Source organism: Phacochoerus africanus, chromosome 10 (assembly GCF_016906955.1).
Source record: "Phacochoerus africanus isolate WHEZ1 chromosome 10, ROS_Pafr_v1, whole genome shotgun sequence".
In the NCBI taxonomy this organism is placed as follows: domain Eukaryota; kingdom Metazoa; phylum Chordata; class Mammalia; order Artiodactyla; family Suidae; genus Phacochoerus; species Phacochoerus africanus.
The window spans coordinates 113,370,780-113,380,480 of record NC_062553.1 but is presented as its reverse complement, the minus strand read 5'-3'; positions in this window follow the sequence as shown (position 1 = coordinate 113,380,480).

Sequence of the window (9,701 nt, the reverse complement as noted above, 5' to 3'; positions counted from 1 at the left end):
ATATGCTTAAGTATATTCATAGTTATAAAATCGTGCCTGCCTTTGGTGAGAAAATGCAGTGAGGACATGAGAATGAAACAGGAACATGTAATTAAAATATGTAAGACAACAGAAGCTGTGGTTAGCATATATGAAAAGTCAGCAGGAATTTTAAACCTCTAGAAACTACATTTGGTACTTTCTTCTGAGAGTCAGTAGAGTAAGACAAATTGACAAATCCAACAGAATAATAGGACATAAAAATCCGGAAAGAGGCATCTTGGAGGAAAGCAATTTTGGAAGGTCTTTCTTAGGTCAAATTGCAGGTGGGTAGGCCAATTCTATTACTTTGGCAGGATCAAAAAGCCCAGTTCTCCGCCCCATATGGGTGTTCATAGATATGGAGAGGATTAAATTGAATTGGTGACGTAAGGGAATGAGACAATCTATCCTTGCATTCTCTTTCCTTTAAGATATTTTCCCTCAGCTGCTTTTAGTTTTTTTTTTTTTTGTCTTTTGTCCTTTTAGGGTCGTACCCATGGCATATGGAGGTTCCCAGGCTGGGGGATCTAATCAGAGCTGCAGCTGCCAGCCTACACTACAGCCAAGCAATGCAGGATCTGAGCTGCATCTGCGACCTACACCACAGCTCATGGCAATGCCGGATCCTTAACCCACTGAGCAAGGCCAGGGATCGAACCCAAAACTTCATGGTTCCTAGTCGGATTCATTTTCGCTGTGCCAGGACAGGCACTCCCTCAGCTGCTTTTAAACATTATAACTATAGGAGTTCCCATTGTGGCTCAGCAGGTGAAGAACCTGACTAGTCTCTGTGAGGATGCAGGTTGGATCCCTGGCCTTGCTCAGCGGGTTGAGGATCCCGTGTTGCTATGGCTGTGGTGTAGGCCGGCAGCTGCAGCTCGGATTCTGCCCTTGGACTGGGAACTTCCATATGCCTCCTTAAAAAGGAAAGAAAAAAATTTTATAAGTAGCCCAAGGACTGGATTTCTTTCCAGTTCTACAATTGATTTTTACCATTTCTTTACTGAATATTACATTATACTAAAGGATTTTTGGAAAAGGAATGAGGAGCCATCTCTGAACTGGTACAGGCCAGGAGTGGCCTCCCCACCCTCGTAATCTCCACGAGCCCCTCAGAGACAACCTCAAACTCCAAATAGCTAAAGAAAAACAAAGTCCTTAACTTGCCGAAACCTCTCCAAGACCTGGACCCTATTTCTCAGCAATCTGATTGGGACTGCTGCCCCTTAAACCCCGCCCCAGAAAACCACGTCTCTACACCTCTACTTGATAACACACACACACACACACACACACACACACACACGATTCTAAAATTATGTGACCATATATTCCTAATTATGCCAAAACCCAGGGGGGGAAAAAGGAAATATTTTGATGAGATCAACATTAGAAATGTTCTGAGTAGCATAAAAGAATGTTATAATGAACGAAGTTTTCTTGTTATTCATTTATTTATTCATTCACATTCATTCACCAAGGAATGAATACGTTCCTGTTAGGAAATGTTAGCTTGCAAAAATAGAAAACCCAATTCAAATTAGCTTAATGAGCAAAAAGGATTTATTGGCTCATTTAACTGGAATGTCCAGACAAAGAGCAGACTTTAGGGTTGATTATTTTTTTCGGTGGGTCTTCACACTGCTAAGGGTCCAGAGAAGTTTTAGATTCCTATCCTCAAGAGAGGCGTGTTCTCCTTTTAAAAAATTTTTTTTTTTTAAATTTTAGTTGGATTTACAATGTTCTGTCATTTTCTGCTGCACAGCAAAGTGATGCAATTATACATACATATATTCATTTTTTTTCTCATATTATCTTCTATCATGTTCTAACACAAGTGATTGGATATAGTTCCCTGTGCTATACAGCAGGACCTCATTGCTTCTCCATTCTTTTTTTTTTTTTTTTTTAGGGCTGCACCCACGGCATATGGAAGTTCCCAGGCTAGGGGTCGAATCAGAACTGTAGCCACTGGCCTACACCATAGCCACAGCAATGCCGGATCTGAGCTGCATCTGCAACCTACACCACAGCTCATGGCAATGTTGGCTCCTTAACCCACTGAGTGAGGCCAGGGATCGAACCTGTGTCCTCCTGCTTACTAGTCAGATTCATTTCCACTGAGCCACTACTCCATTCTGAATGTAACAGTTGGCATCTCCTGACCCCAAACTTCCAGTCCCTCCCACTCCTTCCTCCTCCCGCTTTGCAGCCACAAGTCTGCTTGAGGAGAGCTCTTCTGCTCCAGCGTCCACTCTGCTGGGAACAGATGGTGGGCTGGTGGTCCAGGGATGGTGGGCTGAGGAATGGAAAATGCTGACCTATCACACCAGTGTGTGTGTGTTGCTTAGTCATTTGAAAATGTAAAGATGAGGGAAGGAGGAAGGCAGGCTGGGGCAGCAGAGAACAACCATCTAGTGCAGAAAGTGTTCTCCACTCCATGGGAGATAAAAATATGAATCTGAACAACTAGTGCTTTCCAGGACCTCAAAGGGAAAATGGTCGAGATCAGATGTAGTCCCTGGAAAACTACACATCAATACTGTGCTTGCAATACCGTATTACCCAACTGCCATGCTATCATCAAACCTCAAGAAAGGGAATAATGTTGCATAACTTGTGGGCACCGCGCGCACACACACACACACACACACACACACACACACACGGTAAAGAAAGCATGGGTGAAGAAGAGAAAAAGCTAGTGCATCTGAGATATGAATTGCTTTTGCCTGACTGCATTTGTGAATTGTTTGTAACAAGTTTCTCATTCTGCACTGGAGAAAAGAAAATGAAACATTACATTGTGCCTTCCTAGAGCTCCCTTATTTTAGAATATTCCCATGTATTCAGGGGTTCCTGGGACTTGTCTCTGTCTTGGAAACTGTCACGGTAGTACACTGAATAATGGTCCCCAAGAGAGGTCCTGTCCAAACCCCTAGAACTGTGAAAGTTGCCTTATATCCAAAGGGACTTTGCAGATGTGACGAAATTAAGGATTTTGAAATGGAGAGGTTATCCTGGATGATCCAGCTGGGGCTGCTGTAATCACAAGGGTCCTAGTAAGAGGGAGGCAAGAAGGTCAAGAAAGGAGGAGATAGGATGACAGATACAGAAGCTGGGAGTGATGCTCTTAGGAGGCGGAGGAAGTGGACCAGGAGCCAAGCACTGCAGGTGGTCTCTAAAAGCTGGAGAAGACAAGGAAACAGATTCTCCCCTGGAGGCTGCCGAAGGAACAAGGCCTGCCAATACCTTGCTTTTAACCCCTCAGAATTCATTTTGGGTTTCTGACCTCCAGGACTGCAAGAGAATAAATTCATGTCTTAAGCCACTAAGTTTGTGATAATTTGTTACAGCAGCAAAGGACGCTAACAATTGTTAACCCTTCCCCTGCTGCCAGACTCACCGCTTTGCTCTCCATCCTGCTCTCCCTGCCTCAGGGAGATCTTTCTATAATGCAAATCTGTTTGCCTAAAGTGCTTCACAGCGCTCAGAGTTTACAAGATAATATCCAAATTCCTGTGTAAATTACCTTCAGGATGTTCCCACGTGGTGCAGGGGGTTAAGGATCCGGATCCAGTCACCACAGGTCGCAACTGTGGTGTGGGTTTGATCCCTGGCCCGGGAACTTCCATAAGCTGCAGGTGTAGCCAAAACAACAAACAAACAAACACCCCCCCCCCCCCCCCCGCAATTGCCTTTATCTCCCTTCACCACCCTTACCTTCTCTCCCTTGTCCTGTCTGCCCTCTTTCCCTTTCTCTTTCCTTTCGTCTCTTTCCTTTTGGGTGTCACTCTAGACCCTGGGCTTTTGCAGTGCCGTTCCTTTGTCCAGAAGAGGGTGACTCCCTGCTACGGTAAATTTCCTTCTTTCAATATCTGCTGGACTTTAAAGACGTCAGGACTGCCCTGGACACAGTTGATTCTTGTTTCCCTCACACTTGCCACACACCTTGATGATACATAGTGAGACAGCCTGGGGCCTGGGACCTGGGACTCTTTGCTGCAGTGACTTTGGTACAGTGCTTGTACCAGGACAAGCATCTCCTCCAGCAACAAAATACAAAGAAACTGCAAGGGACTAAAAATAACTGCAAACCTGTGCAGTTGGGGCAAATTACAGACAAGATGCAAAAAGACTGAAAAAACTAACTGCCACCTTTATTATTATTATTATTTGCTATTTTAGGGCCACACCTGTGGCACATGGAGGTGCCCAGGCTAGGGGTTGATTTGGAGCTGTAGCCGCTGGTCTACGCCACAGCCATAGCAACACCAGATCCAAGCCGCGTCTTTGATCCAAGACCCAAGCTGTGTCTTTGACCGTGTAGGGCAGCAGACAACAAACATCTAGTGCAGAAAGTATGCTCCACTCCTTGGGAGATAAACATATGAATCTGAGCGACTAGTGCTCTCCGGGACCTCAAAGGGAAATGGTTGAGCTCAATCCTTAACCCACTGAACGAGGCCAGGGATCGAACCCGCATCCTCATGGATCCTAGTCAGGTTCATTGACCACTGAGCCACGAAAGGAATTCCCAACTGCCACCTCTAAAAGCTGAGAGCAAAAGCAGGGGATTACACATGCCCCCTGTACACAACACTACCAAAATAGGGGGAACCCCTAACCACCCTCTGGCCTGATTCCTGGGCCTACCCCTATCCTCACCCCATATAAGGAAAAAACTGAGCCCCCTTGGTGAGGAAGCAAGGGAACCCATTGCTTGTTTTCACTCCCCCCGACTCATCAGGTGCCCCAGTGAAGGCTTGCCTTGAATTTCTTGTCTAGCTTCTCATTAATTTCTACTGATTAAGGAAGGCCAAGAGCCCTGGATGGTAGCAGTAGGACGTTCTACCCTGTGCTGTCATTGTGCCATTTATATCTGCTTCTCCCGGCAGGCAGGCAGGCAGGCAGGCAGGCACTGATCCTGGGCAGGAACGGGGGAAGAATCCAAGAAAAACTTGCCCCAGGCATCAGTGATCATGCCCACATCACCCATCCTGTCTCCAGGTCTCCGGTGAGCCGTGCCATCTCTCTTCGCCTCCCTTAGCATCTGCAGATAGGCTCTGAAGCCAGAGAAAAACTCCAGGTCAGGACAGACTGGGCTGGGAGGCCAGACCAATGGATGCTCTTGTTATGTTTGTTTGTTTTTTGCCTTTTAGGGCCTCACCCACGGCATATGGAACTTCCCAAGCTAGGGGTTGAATCAGAGCTACAGCCACTGGCCTACACTACAGCCACGCCAGATCTGAGCCACATCTGCAACCTATACCACAGCTCACAGCAACACTGGATCCTGAACCCACTGAGTGAGGCCAGGGATCGAACCTGCAACCTCATCGTTCTTAGTGAGATTCGTTTCTGCTGCGCCACGATGGGAGCTCTTGGATGCTCTTAGTTTGAACACAACCCTCACAGATATGGACACAAATATAGAAAGAGCAGGCCTAGCATGGGAGTATGTTCAGAAGAAAAGACAGACAAGAATTCCAAATCATGGAGAGTGAGTTAATCTTTAGTCTTTAACTAACGGCTTGAAAGTACTTTGGGAAAAAACCCCACTTGAGGGTGATCATTCCCTCATTACTGTTCCCCACCCTGTCCAGGCTCACATTCCCCGATTCCTCAGTCTGCTTCCTGGGATTAACCCCAAACACATGATCTGCCCTGGGTTTTTAGGAAAACTCAAGCTAATGCATTGTTTCTTCGTTCTTTCTTTCTTTCTTCTTTCTTTCTTTCTTTCTTTCTTTCTTTCTTTCTTTCTTTCTTTCTTTCTTTCTTTCTTTCTTTCTTTCTTTCTTTCTTTCTTTCTTTCTTTCTTTCTTTCTTTTTTTTTTTCAGGGCTGCACTCTTGGCATATGGAGGTTCCCAGGCAAAGGGTCTTGAATCAGAGCTGTAGCTGCCAGCCTGTGCCACAGCCACAGCAACGCCAGATCTGAGCCGCGTCTGCAGTCTACACCACAGCTCACAGCAACGCTGGATCCTGAACCCACTGAGTGAGGTCAGGGTCCAATCTGCATCCTCATGGGTGCCAGTCAGATTCGTTTCTGCTGAGCCACGATGGAAACTCCCGCTGAGGCATGGTTTAAAACCACACGGTTTTCTTGGGGAAAAGCAAGACTTCTATGATTTAATTACGAGGCTGGCGGTAAGAAAATTTTCCTGCTCTTTCATTTTGAAGTCTCACTGCCTATTCTAATCATCTGTTAACTTTGAGGATCTTCTGCCTCGCTTTCCCCACACAGGCAGCCAGTCCCTCTTGAGGGGCCACATCAGCCTGTAGTCCCAAGTTTTAACACCCAGAATCAAGTCAGATCAGCTCTGACACTGATGTGGACTATTTAATGCAAACATGCCATTAAACAAGAAAGACTGTTTTTTTTTTTTTTTTTGTCTTTTTGCTATTTCTTTGGGCCGCTCCGCGGCATAAGGAGGTTCCCAGGCTAGGGGTCGAATCAGAGCTGTAGCCACCGGCCTACACCAGAGCCACAGCAACACAGGATCTGAGCCACGTCTGCAACCTACACCACAGCTCAGGGCAACGCCGGATCGTTAACCCACTGAGCAAGGGCTGGGACCGAACCCGCAACCTCATGGTTCCTAGTCGGATTCGTTAACCGCTGTGCCACGACGGGAACTCCTGAAAGATTGTTTTCGATCACTCTTGGACGTGACCTGTGAAGCTTTCAAAAAGACACATGGAAACAATCACCATGAAAGGATTTCATGCATTCTTGGAACAAAGCTAATTTATTCAAATTATCTTTATATTTGGATCCTGTCACATTAGGGGAATTTAGAGAAATGCTTAGGTTTTATTTTCAGAGCTACAGATTCCTTATTTAATAATTTATTATTATTATTATTATTATTATTACTTCTATTATTAGGTAGAAATAAAGGGACTCGATTTGAGGGTTCCGTTACAATTTTGTATTATTCACTGGAGATTTTCCCCATGGAATATGGAAATCGATTCTTTTGCTTGAGGATCCCAAAGCAGTTCTTTGTAACAATAACTTTACATTTCCATGGAAAGGCCAACTCCATGGAAAGTGCCAACTATAGAGGCTCTCTTTTTCATTCAAACACATCAGAGTCATTTTTTGGGCCACACCCATGCATGCTAAAGTTACTGGGCCAGGGATTGAACCCATGTCAGAGTCCTTAACCACTAGGCCGCCAGAGAATGCCTGAGTTTTATTTTTGTAATATCAGAGAATATTCATCATCTTTCTCCTTTTTTTTAGGGCCATACCTGTGGCACATGGAACGTCTCAGGCTAGGGGTTGAATCAGACCTGCAGCTGCCAGCCTCTGCCACAGCCACAGCCAAGCCAGATCCCAGGCATGTCTGTGACCTACACCACAGCTCACAGCAATGCTAGATCCTTAACCCACTGAGTGAGGCCTGAGATTGAACCCTCATCCTCATGGATACTGGTCGGGTCTGTTATCAATGAGGCAGGACAGGAACTCCCATCTTGCTCCATATAAAGCAGATGCATTGGGACCCTCATGGTTAGAAAAAATAGGATTAAATACATCTCGAGGGGTCAAGCATGTGACTGCAAACTCCAAGGGCTAGGAATGCCTTGATTTTCTGAGGAATAGAACTCTGGCTCTCAACTCATAAGAGTCATATGGAGTCTCAGTGTGGCCCCCTTTCACCTCACTGGGGATAAGAAAATACCCACAGACAGAGTTGACCTTCGCATTTCCTCAGTAAGACTTGATTAGAAGCAAAGAGTGTCTCTGAGTGTTTCTGCAGAAATAGGAGTTTCTCTACCCCTGTTCTCTGAGATCCATCATAGGTCCGAAGCTGAGCCACTGTGTTAGTACAGCCATGGCTCCTGGAATCAAACACACGTTAACCACAGACCAGAAAGGGGTTTGGTCTGCTTCCTCACTCTTCATATACCTTTGTCAAAAATGAATATACTGTTATCAATCTACATACTTTCAAAGGGTGAATTTTCCTGTGTATACATTATACTCCATGTGTAATTAAACTTTAATAAAAAAATAAATCAATGCAGGGAAAACAGATTTCTATGAGGAAAGCCCAGAACAAATGGGTTTGATTTAAGAACATAAATTTAGGAGTTCCCACTGTGGTGCAGCGGAAACGAATCTGACTGGGAACCGTGAGGTTGCGGGTTCAATCCCTGGCCTCACTCAGTGGGTTAAGGATCTGGTGTTGCTGTGAGTTGTGGTGTAGGCTGGTGGCTACAGCTCCGATTAGACCCCCTGCCTGGGAACTTCCAAATGCCCCGGGTGTGGCCCTATAAAGACAAAAGACAAAAATAAATAAATAAAAACATAAATTTAATAATATTGGGAATCCAAAGGCCAGTTTTCCTCTCTACCCTAAGGTTATCAGTCCTAGGAATATTCTGCAACATTAAGTGTTCATATAGTGTACAGATTTTTACTGGAGGTTGATGTCCACTTTTTTTTTTTTTTTTTTTTTTTGCTTTTTCTTTAGGGCTGCAACCACGGCACATGGAAGTTCCCAGGCAAAGGGTCGGATCCTTAACCCATTGAGCAAGGCCAGGGATTGAACCTGCATCCTCATGGATCCTAGTCAGGTTCATTAACCACTTGCTTAGCCATGAAAGGAAACTCTGATGCCCACTTTTTAGAATGGCATGAGGGGGAAAAGTACTAAAGGAGGCAAAGACATAGATGGCACGCCACCACCCAACAACCACTGTGTAAGGCGTTGGGCTAAGGCACCGTGTTAAATGATTTGTGTTAGTTGTTTCTTGCTTCCTTCCCTTTAAAACAATTATATGGGAAAAAAAAAAAAAGAAAGAAGAAAAAGGAATTCCCATTGTGGTGCAACGGAAATGAATCTGATTAGGAACCATGAGGTTGCAGGTTCAATCCTTGGCCTTACTCAGTGGGTTAAGGATCCGGTGTTCCTGTGAGCTCTCGTGTCAGTCGAAGCCGAGGTTTGAATCCCACATTGCTGTAGCTCCAATTGGACCCCTAGCCTGGGAACCTCCACATGCCACGGGTGTGGCCCTAAAGAAAGAAAGAAAGAAAAAAATATATATATATACATGTACAGAATTAACAGAAACTTTGACTCATCATATGGTCTCATCATTAGCTCTTTTATTTTACTTGGTTATTTAATTAGATATCTTTAAATAATGCAATAAATACCTGAGACTATAGCCCTTAAATGAAAAGCTGGGACCTTGACGATAAATGATAATTAACCATATTGTACCTTCTCTCCAACCCTCCTTGTCATCCTTCACTATCATCCTGTTTTCATCATAACCTTGTTTTGCTTTCTAGATACTTAAAAAAAAAATCTAAATGTATCGTTAAAAAGTGTTGGATGGTCTAGCCAGTTAAGCATCTGATATCATTTCTGTGGTGGTTTGATCCGTGGCCGAGGAACTTGGCATGCCACAGGAGCAGCAGAAAAAAAGTGTGCAAGCAGAGAGGGTATGTGTGTGTGTGTGTGTGTGTGTGTGTGTGTGTAGGGGGGGCTGTCCGGAGAAAGAGAACCAGGTATGACTTTCTTGACCTAAGAGAAACCACTGTGGCCTAAGCCATTTAGTGATCTAAGCCTGGCCACAAGGCTTGCCCTTAAATGGTCTCAGGATAATCAATGATCTTAAGGGAAGTAGGAAATGCAGGAACAAAGGAAAAGATGAAACA